Source organism: Protopterus annectens, chromosome 17.part0 (assembly GCF_019279795.1).
Source record: "Protopterus annectens isolate FY-2018-M chromosome 17.part0, PAN1.0, whole genome shotgun sequence".
NCBI classification, from domain to species: domain Eukaryota; kingdom Metazoa; phylum Chordata; order Ceratodontiformes; family Protopteridae; genus Protopterus; species Protopterus annectens.
Window position 1 is genome coordinate 288043020 of NC_056751.1, and position 25247 is coordinate 288068266.

Consider the following 25247-nt stretch of genomic DNA (forward strand, 5'->3'; position numbering starts at 1 on the left):
ACATGGTATGGTCCCCTTTTCCCCTGCCTTATCTCTTAATTCTCTATCAATGCACAATCTTCTCTTCAGGCACTTCTTATTTTTGAAAGAAAACTGAGGTTTAGTTCCTACTAACTCTTTAATTTGACCATCTGTAGTTAATATATTCCAGTGTTTATTTATGATGTTAGTGTACCTCTTTACATCTCTAGAATAATTTAAGCACATTATTAATTTATTATTACCTATATTTTCATTTTTGTTTCCAAATTTCCTTGAGAAATATGGTTTAGCTTTAATTTCCCTTGATCTTTCAACTTCTTCCATGTTCTTCAACACCATTCCCTTGTCATACCCTCTTTCTAATAATTACTTCCCTGTCAACTCTGTTTGTTTTTCATAATCTTCTTTACACTCAGTCTTGAAGCTCTTAAAAATTGATTTTGTACTACGTTTCTAAATATAAAATTGGGGTGCATACTATCTCTACTCAATAACTTATTTGCATGACAAGCCTTCCTATACATCCTTGTGCTGATATTACCCGTGCTGTCCTTCTCTACATAAACGTCCAAAAAGCTAATACCTAGCTGGGAATAATCCATAGTGAATTTAAGGAACTTAGTGGAATTATTTATATATATTATATTAAGGAAAAGGCTCAGGCAAAAAGGAAATCAAGTAGGAACTTCCACAAATATAATAGCAAGTACAGAGATCTTCTGGAACAACCTCATGTCAAGATTTGATGCAGGAATTGTTAAGGAGAAGTAAAATGACATCAAAAGATGAAAGGCTAATAATGGTGTTCAAAATATTGGACTACATATATATATTAGTCTACAAAGTCCATTGAAAACATTGGAGAAACAAACAAATAAATACAGGTTCTGTAAAACAGAACTGGAAACAGCTGAGATCAAAACTGCTATAGCAGACGGCCTGTATACTGAAAGGTACAATAATGTGGAAGACTGCTGCAATGGGGATTGTGCAAACACTACAATATGTAAGCAGCTGTGAAGCATTGGAAGCGTGATCCAAAAACATTACAGAAAATGATGGTTTATAGCACATGGGATCACCCATTACAGTTCAAAACTAGATGCAAGGAATCCAGACATAGTAGTCCATGAAAAAAGACAAAAAAGTGCATTGATTACTGAAATTGCTACACTCATTTATTACAGAGTCTTTTGTACAGAGAGAGATACAACATCATAAAATACCAGGATTTGCAAGCAAAAATGAGGGTAATGTGGAAGAAAGATATTCAGACAGTTCCAATGGTAGTAGGAGCAAAAGGTCTAATAAAAATAATTTATAATCATTCTTAAATATGCTACCAGTGCATGTAACCCCATATGAACTACAGAAGAAAACAATTTTGGGCACATTGTGAGTGCTGAGAAGAGCAATCTTAGCAAGCATTAAAGACTGAAGCAATACACATTTCATGAACTCTAATCACACCCTGACTTAGGAATCGGGTCCGTTCTTGTCATGTTGAAAAAAACTGTTAAACCTATTGTCAGAAAAACTAACTCCATTTGATTTTATACATAAAATTAAAAGTATTGTTATTGGCAAATCTGATATTTTTGTATTACTAGATGTGGATTCTCTATATTCTGAGATTCCTACTAATGAAGGTCTGGAAAAGGTCATTAAATATTTATTTGTAGTTCCCATTTGAATCCACACAGTTAAGACTTATTATGAAAATATTAGATGTTATTTTGATCTATAATTTTGTTATATTTTAGGCCCAAGTGTGTAGACAAATGAGGTGGCCATGGGGGCAGCAGTGACCCCCAGTTATGCAAATTTGTTTATGGCTACATGTAAGGAAGAAAATACCTTCTTCACAAGTTTTATGTGGTATATTAAAGTATTTAAGTGTTTTATTGATATTTTTTTTATCTTGACAGGTAGTATTGAATATTTCTTTACTTATGAATAAGGTTGAATCTTTTATGAAATTTAGTATGGAGTACGATATGTACAAGATGGTGAAGCTTGATATTTTGCTATATAAAGATAGTGATAGACTTGAGATGGGCATTACTAGTAAAAAAGTTAATAGTAATGGTTATTTGCTTTATAATAGTTTGCACCCAGAATCAGTTAAATCTGTTATTTTTAAGGGACAGATGATCAGGACTAGTAGATTAAGCCAGAATGATGGCACAGTTTTGAAAGAAATAGAATTATTGAAAAATATATATTGTTTTGGCAAAGGTCTATCCAAATGAAGTAGTTAGTGAAGAGATTAACTGCTTGGTGAAGTGAAGAGAATATCTAAATAAGCCACAGGTACTGAGGGATGGGTTAAATGATAAAGAGAAAGTTTGGTTTAATAAAGGCACCCTTATGGTGATCAAAACTGATAATAGAATGGATGAATGTACTATTAAAAATATATCGAAACTGGAATATTATTATGTGGTTTCCTGAGGTACTGGAAACCCTGGGAGAGGTCCCCAAATTTGCACCCAAGGAAGGCAAGACCTTGAAGGACATATTACAGAATATAACTAATAATAAAAGGAGAAATGAAGATATGTGGACAATGCAGTCAGTGCGCTTGATTGTTTATTGCATGTGAGAAAGTGATGCTGGGGGGAAGTTGTAAGAATTCCTGGCATTTATAGTTGTATAGGCAATAACATTATACATGCAATGTGTTTTTATGCTCAGCATTTCATACTGAAAGGACTTCAAGGAAATTATTCAAATGCATTTATGAACATACTGAGATGCAATGAGAGTACACAATGATCAGATGCCTTAAGTACGATGAAGAATGTCAAAATTGTAATTTTAGATTTGTGGTGATTATGTAAAATATATGGGTGGGAATAAGAATATAGAAGACTTGTTTGACTGAAAAGAATACCAGTGGCAAGTCAGATTGAAAGCTTGTGTGAAGCCTAGTAATGTTGCTGTTTTTTTTTTGTTTTTTTTTTAAGAAGTGTGACTTTGTCCAGGATTTGTGATTGGATTGAATTATGTAAAGCAGATAGTCTGATGAAGTCCCTGTTTGAGAGATGAAATCTTTTACTCCAGTGCTGTATTGTTAAATAAATGTTATGATTTTTATTTTATTTTGTTTTGTTGTTTATGTTATATTTACTTAGAGGTTTGCCAAAAGTTGTTTTGGCCTTTCTTTATCAGTCGTCACTTGAGTAAAATGCTGTCACTCTATTAACATTAATAACTTTTAAATTGGGCCAGTCTGACTTTTAGATGTATTGTTTCATGGTGGGTGCTGCCTGGCTTGCATTTTTGTGATGTTGTTGAGGGTACTTGTTTTTTGGGTTACATTTAGGATGCCTCTGTAGTTTAGATAGGCTACTTTTAAGAACATTAGCACATGAACATGTACGTATTTGGTCCGAGCTGTGTATGATGCATTTAGTGTGATGTTGTGTGGAACTGACAACCTGCATGTTATTTGCTGTGGCTTCAGGTGAGAGTTTTACATCCAATAACATTATTTAACTATATATGTCACACACTGAGTCAGTGTTTTAATTGATAGGTGGTAGACAGTAAACTGGAGACAAACACTACACTGTCTCAGGATGCTCATATAAACTAGCATGGTTATAGAGATGGTTGGAAAATGCAAATCTATGGTGCCAGGTGCTTACTAATGTATTCAGTTGTATTAGAATGGGTTGTGTGGTTAATTGTCAAATTAAATAACCATCGAACAGCAAATAATTGAAAGCAAATAATCGAAAGTCTGTTCATCAAACATGCACTTCATAGAACCTGTGAGATGGGGAAAGTAACTAGTTGGCCAACACTTCCCCATCTCAAAAAGAGTAGCATTTCAAACCCATCCAAGTGGGGTCAAAGGGAAGCTTGGCCCTCTCACCCCCCAACTATATGTACCAACTCCAAGATTGCACTACAGCGGTGAAAAGTGAGATGGAGAAGTGTTGGCCTACTAATTACTTTCCCTGTCTCACAGGTTCGATGAAGTGCACCTTCAATGAACGACCTTTCAATTATGCTCTTTTGATGATTTGCCTTTCGATGGTTATTTCATTCAGTGATTAGCCATAGACCCATTACAATGAACATGGCAAGACATCTTATTTACTTGTAAACATTATTTACAATGTCCTGTATTTATCACTTACTATGCTAAGTAATTATGCAATCAGTAATGGCAGACAGAATGGGTGTTAACTTGAGATAAAACTGACTACCCTGAAATGTCTATTACTGGCCCATAATGCCTACCCTGGAGGACATACCTGAGCTTAGAAAATGGGCTATCTGTTAAATTGGTTTGTGTTTGTTTTATTATAATATAAACAATATTTTTGATCTAAAATAATTCATTCATCTAATGTTTAAGTTGCTGTTGGATATGTAATTTTTGTCCTAATAAACACACAACAATGAATGATATTTGACGACGTTTATTAAACTTCCATAAACATGATTGTTGACCAGATTCTAAATTTCAACCAAAACATGCCACAGTAATAACAACATCCATGAAAGAAAACATAAAACAATCATAAGGGCAGCATAACAACTCACCCTTGATAAGCAGTATCCCTCACTTGCTCATTTATCTTTGCACTAACAAGGCAGCATTACCCGCTCACCTTCAATTTATTGAATTACACCACCATACAAATAAGTAGTTCTTCTTGCTTATTAACTTATCCAACAGAGCAACCACTCACTTTCCTTCCCAACTTATTGAACTGCATATCCAACACCAGAGGGGGAACAGAAGAGGGCAAGCCTGTCCATCTTCTCCACCCACCAGCCTGACCAGGCTGTTCTCCCTCTCACCAATCAAATTTCCCACAACCTAAACCCCATGAAAGGCATAAAGCCAAACATCATTCGGTGAACCCAATCTTGCCTAACCAGACTGTCTCAGTGCCGTCACCTCTCAATCCCCATGCCAACAAAACTATTCAGTTACCTAAACAACTAAAACAAACCATCAGTCCCTCTCCAATGTTAAATTAACCACACTCAAAGCCTAAAATACCCATACTCTTGTAACCCAACTACCATACCAATAAAAATTTCTTTTTTTTTTTTATTTTAATTACTCTCAGAATCCATACCCCAACTAAACACAGAAATACTAAGCCTGTTGCCACTTGAAACCATGCAAAGGTAATAGCATACTCTCCCGACATATTGCAGCCACTTTACTGCCCCACATAAAATCACATTCAAATCCCCTTTAAGAGTAATCATGCTGTTACACCAATACCCATTTAGACAGGCTGCTTACACCACCATACAAGGCCTTTACCAGTATGACCCCAAATGTACCACAAACCATAAAACAAGTCAATAAACGAAACAAACACAATGTACACCAACTTGAAATGCCCACCGGCACCAAACACACCAGGTCAGTGAGTAGCCCTCACCATCCAAAAGTGTAGTAAAATAGTCCAAACCTCCTTCCTGTAAACAAGCCCCTTAATCCTGCCGCAAACCTGTAATCCTAACCATCATCTGACATGTCTCAACTCACTTAATATCTCCTTCAAACAGTAACCATAACTTGGCATGCTACCATGGTAATCTGCCCACCTGACCCATTCCAGGGAAAACCCCAACTACCAATAAGATAGTGTGAAATTCAACCCTGATGTGTCTCGGACAAACTCACATATGAAAGTGATTTACTTTTTTTTATTTTCCCATGTTTGCTATATGCAGCTTTTTAAGCCATGGTTAGCAAAGGACTCTGTAACTGTACAGCAGTTACTATTGTTAGTAGTTATCTAAATTTTTTTTTAACACTCACTAAACAAGATCGTGGCCATTTTGCTTTTTTTCTTTTTCTTTTCTGAAGCCGTGCTTCACAGTGGCTTAATTTGATGCTGTGAAGATGTGGACTTGATACTAAGCTCTCCACATAAATGAATATCCTTTTGGAAAATATTTTCAGATCCACCCAGTTTCTTCTCACAACTATATTTTAGTTATGCATATTTTGCAAAATAGATTTTGAAACTTTTAGAATGTTTGCCTGCCTTGTTCTTTGTGCTTGAAGATGTTTGTAAGAATACTGTGATATGTCTCTTTGGAAAACAGGGTTAGCCGTACTCAGAGCACTTAACAGGAGTGATGTTGAGGTGACCATACCTCATACATTTTATTCTTTCATTGTAAGCTTTCCTGCACTACTTCAACAGAACTATACTGCACATTGTCAGAAGATAAGTTGAAGAGATGAAACCAGGAATGGAAATGTTGTTACATATATGCTTTGTATACTTCAAAAACAAGAAATTAAAGAAAAAGATTAATTTTCAATATGTGATATGACTTTATTATGGTCATGGTGTCACACTGAAGGTATTTTGCTTTTCACATTTTGACAAAGGAAACACACAAAATAATTTATTTTTTTTATATTTCAACAGTAAAAACACAAAGTAGTTTTTTCTTTTGAATTTCACATATGTCTTAGTCCCCAGTATTTTGACATTTTCTTGTTTACAATTGCAAAGTTAACATATTGTCAATTGTTGTTCAAGGCAAACAGCTGAACCACTCATCTCTTTTGATTTATATTTTACTGTAAGCCATTGTTTTACCACAGAAAAAAAAAAAAATAATTCAGCACAACAACCAGTGAGTCTAAAGTTGTGTGATAACATATCTGAAATATGAAAACTTTGGTTTCAGAAGTTTGAGCTATATCTCACTGTGTTTAGAACTGCAGAAGCAACAAAGAAAATGCAGTGCGGTGTGAGGATGTTATAAGAGAATTTAATACTTCTAACCTCAAAGAGGAGGTGAAGCACAAATTAAAAGCTGTGAAAGAAAAATTTATCAAATCTACCATCTGTAAGTCATTTATTTTTTAAGGGGAATCAAGTAGATCAGGAAATTATAGATGCTTATTTACTGAGTTAAAGAACAAAGTGAAAGATAAGAAATAGAATTGTCTGTGTTATTAAAAAAGACCAAGTAAGAGTTAAATTATTGACAGAATCAGAACTGACATTAGACAAAGTACTGACTGTATGCAGCAAAATTACAAATATACAGCTAAAAGGGCTTTCTGAGGAATCACAAGTGTGGAAGAATAAAGATGTGACTAATAATGATGTGATGATTAAATAGAGAGCATAAGGATAAAATAAATATGAACGCATTGACATAGGAAAACGTAAGGTATCCAGGATGTAGCAGCTATGTGGAACGTATGCCTTGTGTACTATGTATATTCACAGACATGAGAAAAGAAGTGCAGCAAGTTTAATAAAACCATTAATTTATATCATGGCAAGAATCATTTTACAAAAGGATTATAGAAATTAAATAAATATGTTTTGCAAGATTTGCATGGTATAGAGCCCTTGACAAAATGTTTGTGAGTGCAGTAGAAACAATGCAATATAGTGCAGTACAAGACCAATAGAGTACTGAGAATGCTTGTTTTTGTGAAAAACTTTTAAATTCAGATTGGAGACATTAGCATTAAGCTAGATGCAGGAGCAGAATGGAATATTTTATCTGAAGCTACATGTAAAGCACTGATATTGCCAGATACAAGTAGATTACTTATATATTATAGGCATAATATGATTTTGTTTACCTGTGAGTGCAATGACAGCACATTTAAATTCATGTTTCATTTTGTCTTTGGAAAAGACTGAGTAAGTCAACCACATATACTAGGCCACATAGCAGGGAGAAGTCTGGCATGATGAAGACAGTTCACAGTGTGCACGTGCAGAGTCATTTGTGTCTTTATTCAGGCATTACGTAGATAGAGTATTTTTCTTAAGCAGTTTCAGAAAGTTTTTAGAGTACAGTTACAGTAATTACTGAGAGTTGAACAAGCATTAAGTAAGAATTAGAGTAATTTAATCAGACTTCTGCAGAATCAGATTTGGTTGATGATATTTTGAAGAGAAATGCAAATTGATTTGCTGGTTAGTCTGTCTGGCAGGGGGAAAATATACCAAATATCTCTGAAAGCAGTGTCAGTAATAATTGCACCAAATAGAGTACCAGTGGCTTTAAGGAAGAGAATGGAACAAAAACTAACTATAATGGGGAGTTTTGGTGAGGTAGTCAATCAGTTGGAGCTGAGTGAATAGGTTAATAGCCTTTCACTGTCATGAAGCAGACCAATGATGGATTTTGCATATAGCCCCAATATTTAAATAAAGTGATTTGAAGAGAGTAGTATCCTCTGCAGGCAATCAAAAAGATTATTTTAACTATGATCAATATCAAAGAGTTTCTGTACTAGATGGTAACAAAGACTTTTAGCTAATCAGACTACATAAGGCTAGTTCCATAGCTATGTATCTTTTGTACTCCACTGGGAAGACTTGGATTTCAAAGATCACTCTTAGGTATATCATCAGCATTAGAAGTATTTCAGTCAGCTGTAATACAAATGGAAGGTTTGGATGATAATCAGTTATCTCTACAAAATAGAAGTGTAGTATAAAACTAATTACACATTTTGACAGACTAATATAGAATGCCATTGTAAGTATACAGAAATCACAAAACAGTTCAGCCTGTATGTAATTTTCTGAAGTTGTACATTATCTGTCAAAATTCATACCCAGTATATTAGATTTCACAGTTTGCATGATGTGGACTGGTTCTGGCCAGTATAGTAAGACAACATTTTTGAAGTTCTGAAAAAGCTTGTTACAAATGCACATGAATATAAGTTCTGTGATGTATCTCAGCTAACTGCACTGCAAAAAGCATTGGTCAACATTGTCTGGGAAAAATAGGAGCAGTGTTGATGCAGGAAAATTGACCAACAAGGTATGCATTAAAAAGAGTAAAGAAACAACAAACAAAATATTTACAAATACAATATATGTGTTTATTTTATATATATATGTATGGCAGAAGTTTTGTTGCTCTATGTATGTTAAATTTATAAATGTATAATCCAGTGATCCAGTATAGGTAGCTGTAACTAATGATTGTCCCATGCAGATGACAGTAGTGTATGAAAATATTTCGAAATATTACCCATATAAAGATGAAATTTCATGTAAATTAAATAAACTGATAAAACAATTCAAATGAGTAAGTAATGTTAGAAGAGCTACAGACATCACATTTAGAATTTATTAAATGCAAGAAATGAGAAAGAAAAATACTTCATTGACCAAAGATGTCTAAGTAGATAGAGAAATTAATGGAGATATGTGATGTCTGTAGTGTAAACCATAATCAGAATGCAAAAGACACATTCATATTGAATGAAATATCACATCTTTTTTTTTGAAAAAAATATGCTTAGCTTTACTTCAGTATCAGGAAAGTTACAACCTGATGCATGCTGACTGTTATTCTAAGATTCCAGAGGCCATACAGCTGAAAAATACTGCAAGTATACAGGTATAGCAGGCATAGTATACCTGAGCTAGTCGTGTTAAACAGTAGACCTCAGTTTGTTATTTGGGAATTCTAAAGGTTTACTAGAAAATGAGAATTCAGACTTAAAACACCTCATCCATATTACCTCCAGACTAAAGGGTAATGGACAAGTAGAAAGGCTGGTTCATTCATATATTAATTTTCCAATAACCAGCTTTTTCTTTGGAATGCCAGAGACTATCCTAGCAACCAATTTGTGCAAGCCAATGAAAGCACATTCTGGACATGGAACTATTGAATCACAGAATGCACATGCACATTCACACACTGCACATGTGCTTGCTAATCTGATGACAAAAAGTGACAGTACATTAATAAGAGATTGTTATGTGTCTGTCTTAGATTATAGAAGTAACCCTTACAATGAGTGGGCCTGCCTGCACTACAATTGCTTAAAGAAGGAACAGTGAAAAGCAAGCTACTTGCTATACTTCTTTATTATTACCAGGAAATATCTTGAAATTACTGAGCAATAACCAGAGTAAACAGAAAGTTTATTATGAAAAAAGTACAAAATATCTGACTTTCAACTTTGAAGGAAGGGGATAAGGTAAGGATACAGGATACAAAAAGTGTGCAGATTGGCTAGTAGGAAGCAACTATAAATATTAAAGTAGCATAGCCGAGAATGCATTATGTTAAAGGCACAGATTCGTGAATACATATAAGTCAAACACATTTCTGAAAGGCATAAATTGAGGAACATAACAAGGTTATCTTACAGAATGTAAACTCTCATTTCCAAGTGTTACTGCCTTCATAGAAAATGAATAGCCAGATTCTTGCTTCTTATATGCAGAATCAAAAACAGTGAGAAAACATAAATACTCAAAATGAAGAGAATAAAGATTTTCAGCAAAGTGCTGTGACTAAGGAATATTTAAAACAAGAGAATTCTCAAACAGCAAGTGGAATGTAAAAGTTAATCTGAAGAATGTTGAATGGCAGTATCTGCAATATTGGCAACAGCAATATCATTGTATTCCGGATTTGGAAGAATCATCAATAAGTTGCAGGAATATGCATAGTTTAAGTAAAAAACAAAGGACTAGAAATTTTTTAAAGTACTGAATGATACCGTATTTGAAATTTAAAGTGTTTTAATGGATTTTTGTTTTTATAAAATAAGGCCATGAGATGCAGGAAGAGCTGTAAGTGTAGAATTTTGAAATATCTGCATATAATAAGTATAATCTACCTTTTCTTATTTACTAAATATTCCATGTTTAATATCATTCTTCATTTAAAGAAAGTGGATGCAAGATATTGTTATATGTTTATCTGAGTCTGAAGGCTTACAAAGAAGAGGATGCATGTCATGTAATAGCTATACTCAGAGCACTTGAAATGAACAGGCCCTTTTCTCTTGCCTGTCTATTATAAGTGTTTTTGAACTTGTTTATATTGTAATGTAATCAGATGAGTAGCTATCTAATTTACCATAGTAGCTAGTGCCGTCATGTGAGATACCAATCTTCTTTTTGATTTGAGGCCCATTGTCAGAAACTCTGGAGCAACAGCAAATTTTCCTTTTAGTTCTTTGTTTCTGCTTTATGTTTGCAAATCCTGTTTCCATTTTATACTGTTCAGCTTGCAGGCATCTATGTCTTGGTTTCTTATCCATTTCCAACTCTTTCCTTCATATGCAAGCTTGGTAATCTGCAAACATCGCAGATAATCTCTACATCAGCATTGTTGCTTCTTTTAACACATTCTTTGGCAGATGTTAATCTCATGCTGTGTAATGATCATTGTCAGTTATGAGTCTAAGGTAGATGCACTGTATGGTATTGGTTTCATTGCTCCATGTATATTACCATGGTATGTGTGTAATATGTATATTTATATATATATATATATATATATATATATATATATATATATATATATATTTTTTTTTTTTTTTCTCTCTGATTTGAAACTTGATTATTCTTTATCTGTTCTGTATTTGTAAACATTCTTATCATTATTCATTATCAGGTGTTGGAAAGACATTGTGAAGCATAGCTCTCAAATGTCCCTAATTCAGGTTACATATTTTGTACTGCTTCTCATAAAATCAATGAATTTAATAGAAGTGGTATTTTGTTATAATCAACAAATAATAGTAGTAGTCTAGTGAACAAAAAGATAAAACTAAGAAATAAAGCAAACATTGAGCATTTTGTTAAATCAGGAGACAGTAGCACTTTTCCTTATAATTACTGACCTTAGCATTTCCCCACTGATGTACATCCAGGCAAAACAGACTCCTGTTTCCACTGAATATCTTCAACTGAGTTTGTGCAGTGTTTCAGACTCTTTAATATCAAAGTCTGATCATCTGTGAACATATTACAACACACCAATTCCCAAGAAAATGACTCAGGTTTACTGCTGAATTATTGACCAACATTGTTAGATGATAACAAAAGGAAAGTCGGTCTCCAGGATTCATGAAGAACCCTCGGTCACATCATATGGGCTAGCACTGCATAACCCAGATAGTACAAAGACTGGGCTGTGCAGCATGTAAGAAATACATAAATGTATTGCCCTGGTGACATAACAAAGGCCTCTTGTGTGTTCTCCAGCCATTGTAGCAAGGCAACAAGTATATTGTTATGTAGCCAGCGCATATAGTTTATGCTAGTCTCCTGACTTGCAAAAACCCACCCCCACCAATGACCTAAAAGTGGAGTCATGATCTAGTTCTAGTCATAGTATATTAAACTCCTTTCCCACTACCTCCGGTGTTGTCATATCCCCGGCATAAAATCTCCCCACCTTCCTGTTCATGTTACCATGTCTCTGGTACTAGCAGCTGCAGACAAGACCTTCCAACCTTGCCCCGTGTTGTGAAGTACTTCAAACAAAGCGTCTTTTGAGGTGTACTGACTCACACATTTACTTTACATGCAGTAGGACATAAGTGATTTGTAAAGTCAGACATATCTGAATCTCCTTTTAATATTTTTGGAGAAGCAAAGAGCCTTTACAGTATGAAAATGTAATTTAAGTCCTCACTACTGCAGAAATATTCACAGCAAGAAGGATGTTTATACATATTTGTATCTACATATTTGTATTTATGTATACATGTACTTATATGTGGTTGTTCATATATATAAACAATTTTAAATGGTTTTAGATGTATACCATGTGATATGTAGATTCTATTTTGATAGGCTGGCTTGTTTGATAAAAAACTTGTATATTCAGGAAGTGATGTTTTTGATTGATTTTATGCATTGAGAAAGAGTTTTCATAGCTTGAAAGCTTTGCTATTAAACTATTAAAATATTTTTTTTGCTATAAGACAGTTGGATTTCAAGCTTTTTGCTGTGGATTTTGGATTTGTTGCTTTTTAGAATCCGATTAGCTACTTGGGTAAGCTGTCATAGTTTGGTCCTGCAGAAATATTAGGAGCATTTCTATAGTAGACATTACAAAATACATAACACCGTTCATAAATCCCAAGTAACTTCTTTAGGGGATCTGATTCTGCACTATCATAATTCATTGGTCATCTTAGGCCTTTGCTTTTTTTACCATTTGTTTGTAGCAGTCTCCTTAATATGATGCGATATTTTCCCCAGAACTCTTATACTTACTGGTGAATGTAACTGGACTGGCACAATGCAACTTGTTTAACTTAAGCAGAGCCTGTCTCATAAAATCAAAACAAGCTGACTTCATAGTGCTGGCATATTTTATACTGAATAGTTTTGGGTACTTATGCAGCCAACCACAAACTTGCTGCACATTTTCTGTTGTCAGTACTACAGTAACTACTGGTAATGTAAATTAAAAAAGCTTCACAGGAAAAATAAATAGTACTGCTATGGAAAGCCCTTAGAACATTCTAAACAAACAAAAAAAAGTCCAATATTGCAGACATTTTCTGTCCTAGAAATATTTCATGTTTCTTTTCAGTTCTATGGACATGATACAGTGAAATGTTTGTTAGGTCACCTGCTCTTTGCTTAGGCTTTTATTACCTAATTTCCCTAATCTCATTAATAGGTATTTCATTTTGGAAGATGTGGTTTTAATTCAGTACTTGCTTATTTATAAACTTTTAATGGAATATCTTAGGTATATTGTTCTTGTCTTTATAACTTTCACATCTCATCTTACTGTAGTCCATTATCTTCCCTTTTGTATTTGACATATATACATTATTTGTCCTGCATCCTGAAGATTTACATTCCGAACTAGGCATTTTTGCAATCAAGTATAAGATCAAAAGTAAAGATGTTAAATGCATGCACACAAGTCTGTTATGTCTATGCTGTTTTGCCTTTCATTGTTTTACATTTGTATGGAACTGGTATACTCTAATTACTCTTACATTATTTTTTGCAGCGTTTGCAACTGCCATTGACTGTAGTATGTGCTCTGAAATATCAATCTACGTCACCACTCTTAAATTCTATTTACTTTTACATTATTTATTTGCAGTTTTCCACCATCATTGACTGTATGTGTTCTAAAATATCAATATAAGTCATCACTACCCTTTTCATAACAAGAATTTCTCCATATTCCTCTTAAATTCCTCTACTTTTCAGCTTTATAGCATTCCCTCCACTAACCCTTTTCTGAAATAGAGTAGTGTGTAAGCCCTTGTTAATCCCCCTAAGGTACGTGATACGTTTAGGTCTTTATAATATTTTCTCTTGATTGCTTGTGTTTTGGGGAGCACATACTGAGTTTCTGTTGCTAAGCTCATATAATTTCTTTTGCAACCTAGCATCCATTTTAGTAGCCTTCATCTGCATCACTTTCACCTTTTTCATGTTTTTGCTGAAATATAGTCTTCAGAAATAGTCACAGGACTCCAGGAGGTTCACCACAAGTAGAGATACCAATACACTTTCTTGCTTATTCATTTTGCAGGTCAGAATATGTACAACTTTTTTACTACTCTGAAAGATGGTCTTGTCATGTTTATTCATGTAATACATACATCAAGCTCTTCATGCCCAGTAAAGACAACCAGTATCTCCCAGGTAGACATGCATACAATGTATATTACCACTTTGGACAGGAAACGTGTTGTTATATTATTTTCCTTTGCTTACTTCTTTAGGCATGCTCTCAAACCCTTCTAAGATACCTATATATTACCAAATCATTACAAAAATATAGGACACAAATACTTCTGTCTATTTACCATAACTACAAAAAAAATTAAAACTATATACTTACTGATTTATTTACCTTACCACACTGTGAGTCATATGGCTAAGCTTATCTGTGAGTTCCCTGTATGACAGGTACTCTGCTAATACATATAAGTGATGTACCTTACCTTTACTTGCCTTCTTCCCTCTCTTATGTACAGTGCCCCCCTATTCACTAATCTTCAGCTAGGCTTTCAGGCAAGCTGGAAGCCTGTTATAATAAAATCTTCAAATTTGCCACCAACTCCAGAAACTCATTGTGTCACTGTCTCTCTCTCTCCACTCCCTGAAATGGCTTGAATTTCCTAACTACCTCAAACTACTTAGACTTTCTACTGCTCACAAGATCATATTCAAACCCTCTAGTTGTCCTTCCCTGCCCACCTCTTTAACCCTCTACATTCCCAACTGCTCTATAAGATCAGAAAACCACAATCTTCTAAACATATATAAGCCTCGTCAACCCCCTGGCCACCTACTATTATACTGCTCACTAGCTAAATTCTGGAATTCTCTCCCTACCACCCTTCGAAATACTCAGAGCCACTCAAAATTCAAAACTCCTCTCCAATCTTATGTCCTTTCAAAGTGTGAATGTTCCTGTACCCCTACCACATAAACTCTTTAACACCATCTCCCATGCATTATATACCTCAACCTTCTATCACTGTGCTCTCTTACCCTTTGCCTCTACTTCCTCTCCTACCCTATACCTCATAAACTCCCCCCCAGCCCACCCCCTTTCTCCACTTTATACCACCTTTACCTCTCCCACTTCACCACCTTCTCTCTGTCCTCTCCTTGCATTTCTAACTTCCAAAAAAAAGCTTGTTTTTTTTTTATCTGTACGTAAATGTTTTACTTACATGTTTTTTTTTTTCATCTGAAATGCCTGTACTTTTAATATGTTTAGACTACATGAATCTCACTTTTGTAAATCATTACCTAGGATTAGAAATGTTATGAATTTTTTTAACAAATTGTATATTATCTCTATTTTTCACTGTTCTACTACTTTATTTACTTTTGTATAACTATTGTAAAATTGTCTATATCTTGTGGAGCTTTTCTCCCCGGGCCTCCACTGAAAACCTGAAAATGGGCTCTTTCAGTCCCAGTGGATTAATCTGGTCATCAAACTGTAATAAATAAATAAAATGTGATAACAGTCAAACAACTTAAATAAAATAATGTTGTTGTTTGTCTTTTCAGCTTTTCCCGGTTAGGGGTCGCCACAGCGGACCTCCGGTAAGCTAATGATTGGCAGTAGATTTTTATGGTGCCGAGTTGCCAGCCCAACACCCAACCTTCAGCGAAGGCATGCTCATTCACGCATGTCTTTCGAAGGCCACTCGACCATGGGGAGGACATGCAGACTCCACACAGAAGGCACTCCAGCTGAGAATCGAACAGGAGAACCTCTTGCTGTGAGGCAACAACGCTACTGCTGTACCATCGCGGCAACTTAATTAAAATAATAAAAGGTAAAATACAAACTTCCCCATTCATACATCTGTCAGCTGTATTAAAAGCATATAAAAACACTACTTATTGTTAGTTTTTGTGAATGTGATTTATACTTTCACCTGAGCTACTTTGTGGGATTACTTTGTTAATATCTAAGTTATCTGAATATACTGTCCTCACCTGATCTCTGGCCATGCTGAACACAGAAGTGGCATTCATTCTGTAAGCTCCTGGTACCACAACTCCTACAGCCTATATTTCTCATGTGCTTCATGAACTTTCCATCCAGCGGGTGCATCATTAACCATTCATAGTTTATGGCACAGTGCCAGATAGTTGTGAGTACTGGTCTTCTCTGTGTTGCTGCTTCTGCTGTCTGACTCATGCATTACACCAATACTAGACAACAACTTTTCCTCTTATTATCTGCAACAGAAAGCTAGATAGTAGTGCTAGGAGCACAGCTGGAGGTGTACACTGCTTCTTAACAGCCCTTGTTACAGTGTGTGCTGCCATAATGTGTTGTTTCCTAATGGATTTCCTGACTTTAGAAATTATTCCTTGAAAGTGGGTATGTTCACTTATCCCATGAGTATGTTAATTCACAATGGTATGTTCTTCCCATAACTTTGAGTAATATACAAGTATTATTTTTTCAAATGTGCAGTTTCTCTTTATCTCCACCCACAAAGTGATCCTAACCAACACACACGCTCATAATCATACTCTCTCTCTCTCGAAGTCTGTACTTTTTCTAGATATCTTTGATTCACATGCTGTCAACATTTTTGATTTGGTTTGCAAGACATTCTTTGGCTGTCTTTATTCTTCTTGCTTCACTTATTTCTCAGGCTTATTATATGATCTAAAAGTGTAATTCTTTGCTCTTACTGAAAAGTAATTTGTTTTCCTTGCTACACAATTATTCTATGAGGATCACTTCATCTCTTCTCATTGCTTAGTATTTTCAGCTAGCTTGTTGTTTAGTTCATTGCAGTGAAATTTCACTTTCTCTGTCATGTACTTTTCAGCATATGGTTGCTTCCCACATATTAAAAAAAATCTTCCCCGAAGTCTGATGTCATTATTTTGAAATATATTTTCTCTGTTAAAATTCACATTCCAGATCATACTGTACAATAATTACTTGTACATGTGGACTTACCACATTAGCAATAAAATATTGCCTTCTGAATGGTCATTCTCGGTACAACCTCATCCATAAAGACATCTGTGACCATCTTCCTTAGAACTGCCACCCACAGAGGTCAGTGACTAAAATGCTTTAATATATATTTTTTTTCATGGAATTTATTTAAGTAGTTTTACAAGTAGTGTTTATATTAAGATCTCACTGTACTGGTAAACATGATTGCTGTTCATATTAGTAAATGTGTGCCATTTAGTCTGAAAAAGGAAAACATATTTTTTTTCATTTTAGACTGTATTTCTAGTACACTATGTGAAAATGTAAAAGACAGATGTAACTAATCTTTCTCCGTGCAATATTTTGCAAATAAGAAAAATAAATATAAATAAATTGTGTGTGTGTGTGTGTATATATATATATATATATATATATATATATATATATATATATATTTATTTATTTATACACACATATACACACACACACACACACACACACACACACACACACACATATACATTTTATACACATATATGTATTCTATATATGAATATAGCTATAGCTCTAGATAAAGGCATGCAACATGCAACTTTTTAAACCTAGTGAGGCCAGTAGTACATTTATATTTACCACAGCGTTGTTTATATGGTTATATGGTTCAGATTACTAGACATTGGCATCATATATTTTCAGTAGTATCAAATGTACTTTATTGCTTTGAGAGCATTCAGTGGGGTCTTGCAAATTGTATACAATTTTGCAGTAAACTGAAGCAAAAAATCTACTGTAAATCCTTAGATAATGGCATGAAGTTGACCCTGTATAACAAACTTGATAAAGACAAATGATGTGTAAGGTTAGCAGTAGCAGGAGGTCTAAATCCTCCTGTTATTTCTGTTCCTTGTTTCCAGGCGCATTCTTCACAGTTAATCTGGACTGTTAACAGATCCAAAAGCCTCTGTGCTTACTGACAAAGGAAATTAGTATTTTCATAAGGCTCCTGAAGGAACAGAGACCAACAACAAGAACTATTAGACCTCATGTAATACTATTCACAAAAAATAGCCTTTGGTGTATATTTGTTTCTGTGTGTTGTTGTGCATACACATACATACACCCCCCCACACACAGACACCGACACAAACATACACACACAAACATGTGCGAACATACATTCTTTGATTTGTTTGTCTGTTTGCCTGCATATTTGTCAATTATTCTTTCTCATTATGGAAATTTTTGACAGTGGTTTCTTTTCAGGAAAAGGAGTTAAAGGATCTGCCTCAGTTTGATGACATGGAGATGTGTTAAGACCACCAAATTAACACAGCTTTCTGATGCTAAATTAGCAAGTGATAAACAGTCTTTCCTGGTCATTGCTAAATGAGAACCAAATTTCAGTTGTGACAGATTGTAAGTGAACCCAGCCTCATAGACATTAATTATGGAAAAAAAATGTCTAAAACCCCATAGAATTTACATTGTTTGCTTATGTTTCAGTTAACTTTTGCAGGTATGTTGTTGAAAAAATAGGGTCTGTTCTTAAAAATGTCTTATTTACTAGAAGTTATTCACAGCAGTAATGTCTGGCTCATTTGCAAACCTCTACAAAAAGAGTCAAGTGGCTGGCAGGTTTATCTTGGGAAAGTCTCTTTCTTAAGTCCCCTGCAATAGAATCAACAAAATAGTGCTACGTTCTATATGATGTAACTTTTTGTTGGACCCACAGACCAAAGCAGAAAATGCCATCAGAGGACTGCAATGTTGCCATTGGACCTAGGGTAGAAACTTGCATTCAATGTGTATGCTATAGCACTTGATATATCAGCCTTTAACTTACGTGGACTCCAGACTTTGATGGCATTCCCATGTCCTGTCTGTAGTGTCAAACAGTACCAGTGTTTATTTGGCAGCAGTGGAACCTATCAAAAAACTGTTTTGTCAAATTACGTTTATAAATTACAAATTAACCATTACTGAAAAAGCCTTTAAAAATGCATGTTTGACTTGGAACAAACTCCCAGAAGAAATGAGAGAAGAGAACAAACTTACTAGCTTCAAACTATAGCTAAAACCTATTTCTTTCAAAACTACATGCCTGCAAGTGGTTCAGATATGTGGGCTAGAAAGCTCCTATAAGGTTTGAAACTATTATGGATTCTTGCCTCCTGGCTTAGTACTAATTCAGCTCATCATATTCATTGAAATGATCCTTTGGAATTGAACTATAAACTAACTTGTTCTGCCAATAGTTAACTGTATTTATGTTCATGAATGAAAATTAAGTACTGTGCTATATCTGTAACTATATTGCTGCAAATATCTATGTACATTTCTATGTAAATAGTTCTACATTCTGTTATATATTAAGTTGTTTTGTCTGGCTTCTCCAGGACTGAAAATGGTCCTTGGACTAGTTCACCTACCCGGTTAACAAATATCAAACAAATAAGTTGTTGTTGTTGTTGTCTTTCGGCTTTTCCCAGTTAGGGGTCGCCACAGCGGAACTCCGGTCCGCTAATGATTGGCAGTAGATTTTCATGGTGCCGAGTTGCCAGCTCGATGCCCAACCTTCAACATAGGCACGCCCATTCATGCATGTCTTTCGGAACGCCACTTGACCCACAGGGAGGACATGCAGACTCCACATAGAAGGCACGCCCCACACACTAGCTCAGAATTGAATGGGAGAACCTCTTGCTGTGAGGCAACAATGCTACCGCTGCACCACCACGGAATAAATATCAAACAAATAAGTGAAATAAATAAATAAAGGCTGAGTTGCCCAAATATAATTCTCACAGGTCAAAATGCAAACATTCTTTAGCATACATACCTGTTATTTGTCCTCTAACTCAAACCACAAATATTTATTTTTGTAAGCATGACTTTTGTTGTCAGCTGTGCTCAGCTGAATGGCAGTCCACAAAGCAGTATTTATAAAGCTGCAGTAGCTTTGATTCCTCGATGCCTACTTCACAGTTTTGTAATGTTTCTTATTTACTGTTTGCATACACATTAGTAACACAAATCTAGATCTTTCCCGATGCTACTGAAATTTTAAAACTTCTCACCGTTGTTCCTGTGATGTTGAGATCACTGTGCACTGCACTGCCTCAAATGTATTTCATATAATGCATGTTTGTTGATTTAGTAATTGCTTTTGTTTACTGGGAAAGTCCAATACAAGACCTTTTTTCAGCAGAGGCCCTGGGAGATAAGCTTCAAAAATATGGTTAAATAGAAAATATAAGAGCACATACATAAAAACAGTGGATAAAATTATTACAGGGTTAGAAAACATGCCAGAAAGAGGAAAGTAAACATACAGTAAGGAAAAATATACAATTCTGGGAACATATGGGAGGCCAATGAGATTTTTCTAACATCATGTTTATTAACTTCTCTTTTAGGAGCTCTTTTTTAGACCTGGTAGGCAGTCTTATCAGACATTTTGTTGCTTTTGTAATACTTATTTTCATGTTTATCATTTCAGGAGCACAATTAAAATGAGGTGACGTGCTAATGGAGGAGAAATGAATATTTCTTAAGCTAAGTAGTAGCAAAGCTGAATTCAGAGTGTCTCCTCTAATTAATGTTTTGCACTGAAAACAGTATTGGGTCAAACATTATAAAAGTAGAGATTTACATTCTACTTCTGTGGAATTTTACTTATTTACTTAGTTTTTATGATGCAGTTATGTATATTTTCCTAAATTATGAAAAATTAGATATTTAAAAACACAGTGTATAGACATAATTTGCGACTAGTTTTCCATATCAGCTACTTTTCTTTTCGTTGTACTAAATACAATTTGCTATGCTTCTGATCATTCCTTCAGTCAGGCTTCTGGCTGTCACTTTTAACACACCACACCACACATAAGCCCGGTTACAGATCTTTATCTCTTTTCTAGGGTGCATATTTTATTCCTTGCTTCTCTTCAGTGTTATTTGTAAGTATGTTAAATGGGTAAGGTTCCCAGCTCTCTTATATACCACTTGCAAGCTCACATTATCCAGAGCACAGTGAACCTTATTTTTGTAAACCAGTCTATTATGATAGTGAACAGGTTTGTCAATCTTTTAAATCTTTTTGTTTTTAATTCACTCTGTTTTCAAATGCATTGGCTAGTTTTAAGGAAGCCACTTCCATAGCTGTTTCCTAATTATAGAACTGTACTGGTACAGAAGCCTGTTTAATCCATTTCAGTTTAGTAGAACTGTTCCACAAGGCTAAGAACATGGACCTCTGGTTAAACTATGTCTGATCATTTTAAATACCATTAAACTCAATGTAAACTATTAAGAAATTACTTGGTATTACAATCTAGAAGGAATTTTTATGTTTGATGCCTGCCATCTTGATTGTTGTACATTGCTGTGCCTTTTGGCCAAACTGATACTCGTTTTCCCCCTGACTTGATTAACTGTCTTATCTAGTGGTTTCATTAACAATGAATAACGTTTTTGTTGTAAAAAAATAAAGCATTTTCTTTTGTTTTTGGTTTCCTTAGTTTGAGTGACTTGTTAGTATACAAAGCTTCTAAGCATTGCATTTAATTAAGATAGGGATGTCCTGCATGAGGTAATTATTTTACTACAGATATAGTTAAAAAAAAATTCTGTATGAGAGAAAGTGTAGTAGTGTGAAACATTCACACCATAAGAGTAGATGAATGACGTTTTCCTGGCTTTTACCGTCTCCTTTGGTTCTATTATCACTCCAGTGTGCTGGCTTGGTTCCAAATTTCAAAGTACAGTGCTTAAGGACAATAGGGCTGTTTGCTTCATAATGGATACAGACACAGTTCTAGCCCACCTAAAGTTACTATTGCTAGACAGATTTGGAAACCATCTTAAAGGGTGGTTACACATTTGTTGAGGGCAGCTGCCATGTAATTGGTGGCACAATTGCCCTCATCAACGGCAAATCTATTCATTCTATATATTTTGAAAATAGTACCTTCAGGATTATCTCTATAACTTTTACAGTTAATTCCAACAGTCACTGCTCACCCCTGTGCATTGAAGATTATGGTAGCTTTTTCAAGGCTCATATTGTGACATGCTCTGTTGCTGAATGTGGCATCCTGAAGGATGACAAACTCACCCAGGGACACTGGAATGTGCATATGCATGAACCTGTTAAAGCACTGTCATGCTCTTCTGTGCATTGGTATACACTGAAATCTTCAGGAATCCTGAAAGTAATTTTTATTTTTAAAATATCTAATACAGACACATTTTTATCTGATGATGCAATGTAGTAAGTAGCTGTCATCATCTGAGACTGATTTAAAGCATGACTTCTCATTGTGATGCTTTGTGCTTTATGACAGGGCCACAAAGTCCTGAAGCCTTCTGTTGTAAAGACAAAATCAATCTCTACTACTTACCAGATATGAGTTGCCTCTCTTTGGAGAAAAACACTGTACTCTAGTAGTGTTCAATACTAGGCTTCGCTATTAAAACCAGATGGAAATTCCACTATGGGGAACTGACCAAGACATACGATGCATTAAAAACAATCATCATGCTGTGTTTTCCTGAAGTTTAGAACCCTGTCTGAAGGCCTTAGGCAAATCCGTCATACTGTCATGGTGTCTGACAGTGGATAAACATGACTATAAAGGCTGCAGTTATCAAAAATTCCTCTTAATCAAGACTTAGATTTTGCTGCCATGAGGGCATTTTCCCAGAAACAGGTTAATTTACCATACTAGCGTGGTGATTGAAACAAGATAAACGAGACTAAGTTCACACCATTTAGAGTCTCCCTTATAATAACATAGTACTTTGAGTAATCCTCAAAACAAATTAGAGCATGACATTAGTAAAGGGGGTGGAGAGAGGGAATTTACTGAGTAGACATACAGACACATTTTATTTACCTACTGTTAAGGCCAGAGCCAGATCATGGTCAAAAAGGGCCTTAGCCTGGGTAATGGACCAATTCCCCCCTCGCAGCCATTCCAGTGTCCCGTTAGTTAGCTATCTTCCTCCAGTTACCATAAACACTGTTGAAAACTCTCTGTGGATACTATTTTCTTTACTTTTGAAATGATTATAGAGATGTGGATTTAGTTTACAACTTTCAGCTTATTTATCTTTAGTTGTTCAACTTAATCCCACTAGGCTAGTAGCTGTTTTACAGGGGTGCCCCATAATAGTATTTATACTACTGTGGGAAATTTGGCCAGGGCATCAGAGAACTTACCATACTCTTTTTGGTAGATGCTGTTGGGATCTTTTACATCCACCTGAGCTACCACCAACTCAAGTAGATGGGAACTCAGTTTAATGTTGCCTCTGAAGGATTACACACTCAGGAGTACGGCACCCCATTATGCATTTCTGTAGTGTCAGCAATCCATCTACCTGGTGTGGGAGTAGAACCCAAACTGTGAGTGTGCTACTGGTTGCACCACTAACAATGCTTTCAAACTTTACAGTGCAAACACTGATAGCCATTTGTACACAAAACAAAACAGTTGCACACTGAAAACAGACTTAGCATGAGCAACAGTAAATGTTTCTTTCCCTTGAAGTTCACACTCATTGAAAATGCATTGGAATTGACATGCATTGAAAATGCACATGGCTAGTGGCAGATTAACTGAACCTTGGTCCCCGGGCTGTATTCAAACCATGGGCCCTGTACACATATTTCAGGACCATACATACAAACATTTATTCTTTATATTTATTTTCCAGATTATTTTAAATTTATTTCTTGCTTGATACAGCAGAAGTTGTTAGAGCACATTTTAAATTTGTAGTTTTGAACATTATTTTTCGTACACAGCAAAACAAAATTTATGAGCCAATAATGACAAAAGTACCCATTTTGTAAGATTTCAACCAACTCCATAACGATTTACCAAAGGGTCTGGCTGGCAGTTTGTATACAGGATAAGGCTCTTGCTAACTATAACCAAGGTACAGGTTTGAGCTTGCACAAGTCACCTAATAAAATAAACTGCCCTAACCAGGGCATTGCACATACACATGGACACAGTAAAAAAAATGCTAATCTAATATTCACCAATTTCAGAAAATCAGACCTTGGGGGCGTGGCCAAGGATGAACACAGGATAGCAGCAGATTTCTTCAGCTCCACCAATTTCATTACATTGACAGGAATTAATTACTTAAAAAATTAATTTTTGAAGTAATTTTCTTTCTAAATATATTTGTTTTATATAGTTCTTGAACTATATCTAAAAAAGAAAGGAAATCTTAATAATATTCCTGTCAGAAATTACTTTGGAAATTTTCCTGTCAGTTTATCAGTCTGAAATGAGTTCCAGTAAGACAAATTCTCAAGACTCCAGCATCAAGAAAGAACTTCAGTCTCTGATAATTATAGTCCAGCAACTTACTGCTAAGATGGATAAAATGGATACTAAAATAGACACTTTCATAGAAAAAACTACAAAACAAATAGACTTGTTACATATGGACCTGCAACAACTGAAGATCCAGATGACAGGCATAGAAGAAGCTGTGAATGACATGGAAAATAGAATACAAGAAGAGGAAATCAACATTGAGTTTCTGCTGAAACAAAATACACATTTACAAACAAAGCTGGATGACCTGGAAAATAGATCTAGGCGCAATAACATTAGGATTTTTGGACTGCCAGAAAATATTGAAGGTAACAATATTACTTCTTCTTTAACAACATGGCTCCCTAAAACTTTAGATTTACCAGAAGCATTCTCTTTTGGTATCGAAAGAGCACATAGATCTATAGCTAATACTAACTCTAACAAAAACTATCCTAGATCAGTTATAGTTAGATTTCTATCATCTTTTGATAAAGAGATGGTTCTTAAATCTGCTTGGGCTAAAGCTCCTGTTAAGATTAATGAAACAACTGTGCGTTTTGACAATGACTATTCTTCCATGGTATTAGCTAAAAGAAAAGTTTTTATGCCACTAATAAGGGAGCTTAAAAAAACACAGTTTAAAACATACCTTCTGTTTCCTGCCAAGCTTAAAATCTTCCTTCCTGATGGTCCTAAAATTTTCGATGACTTAGA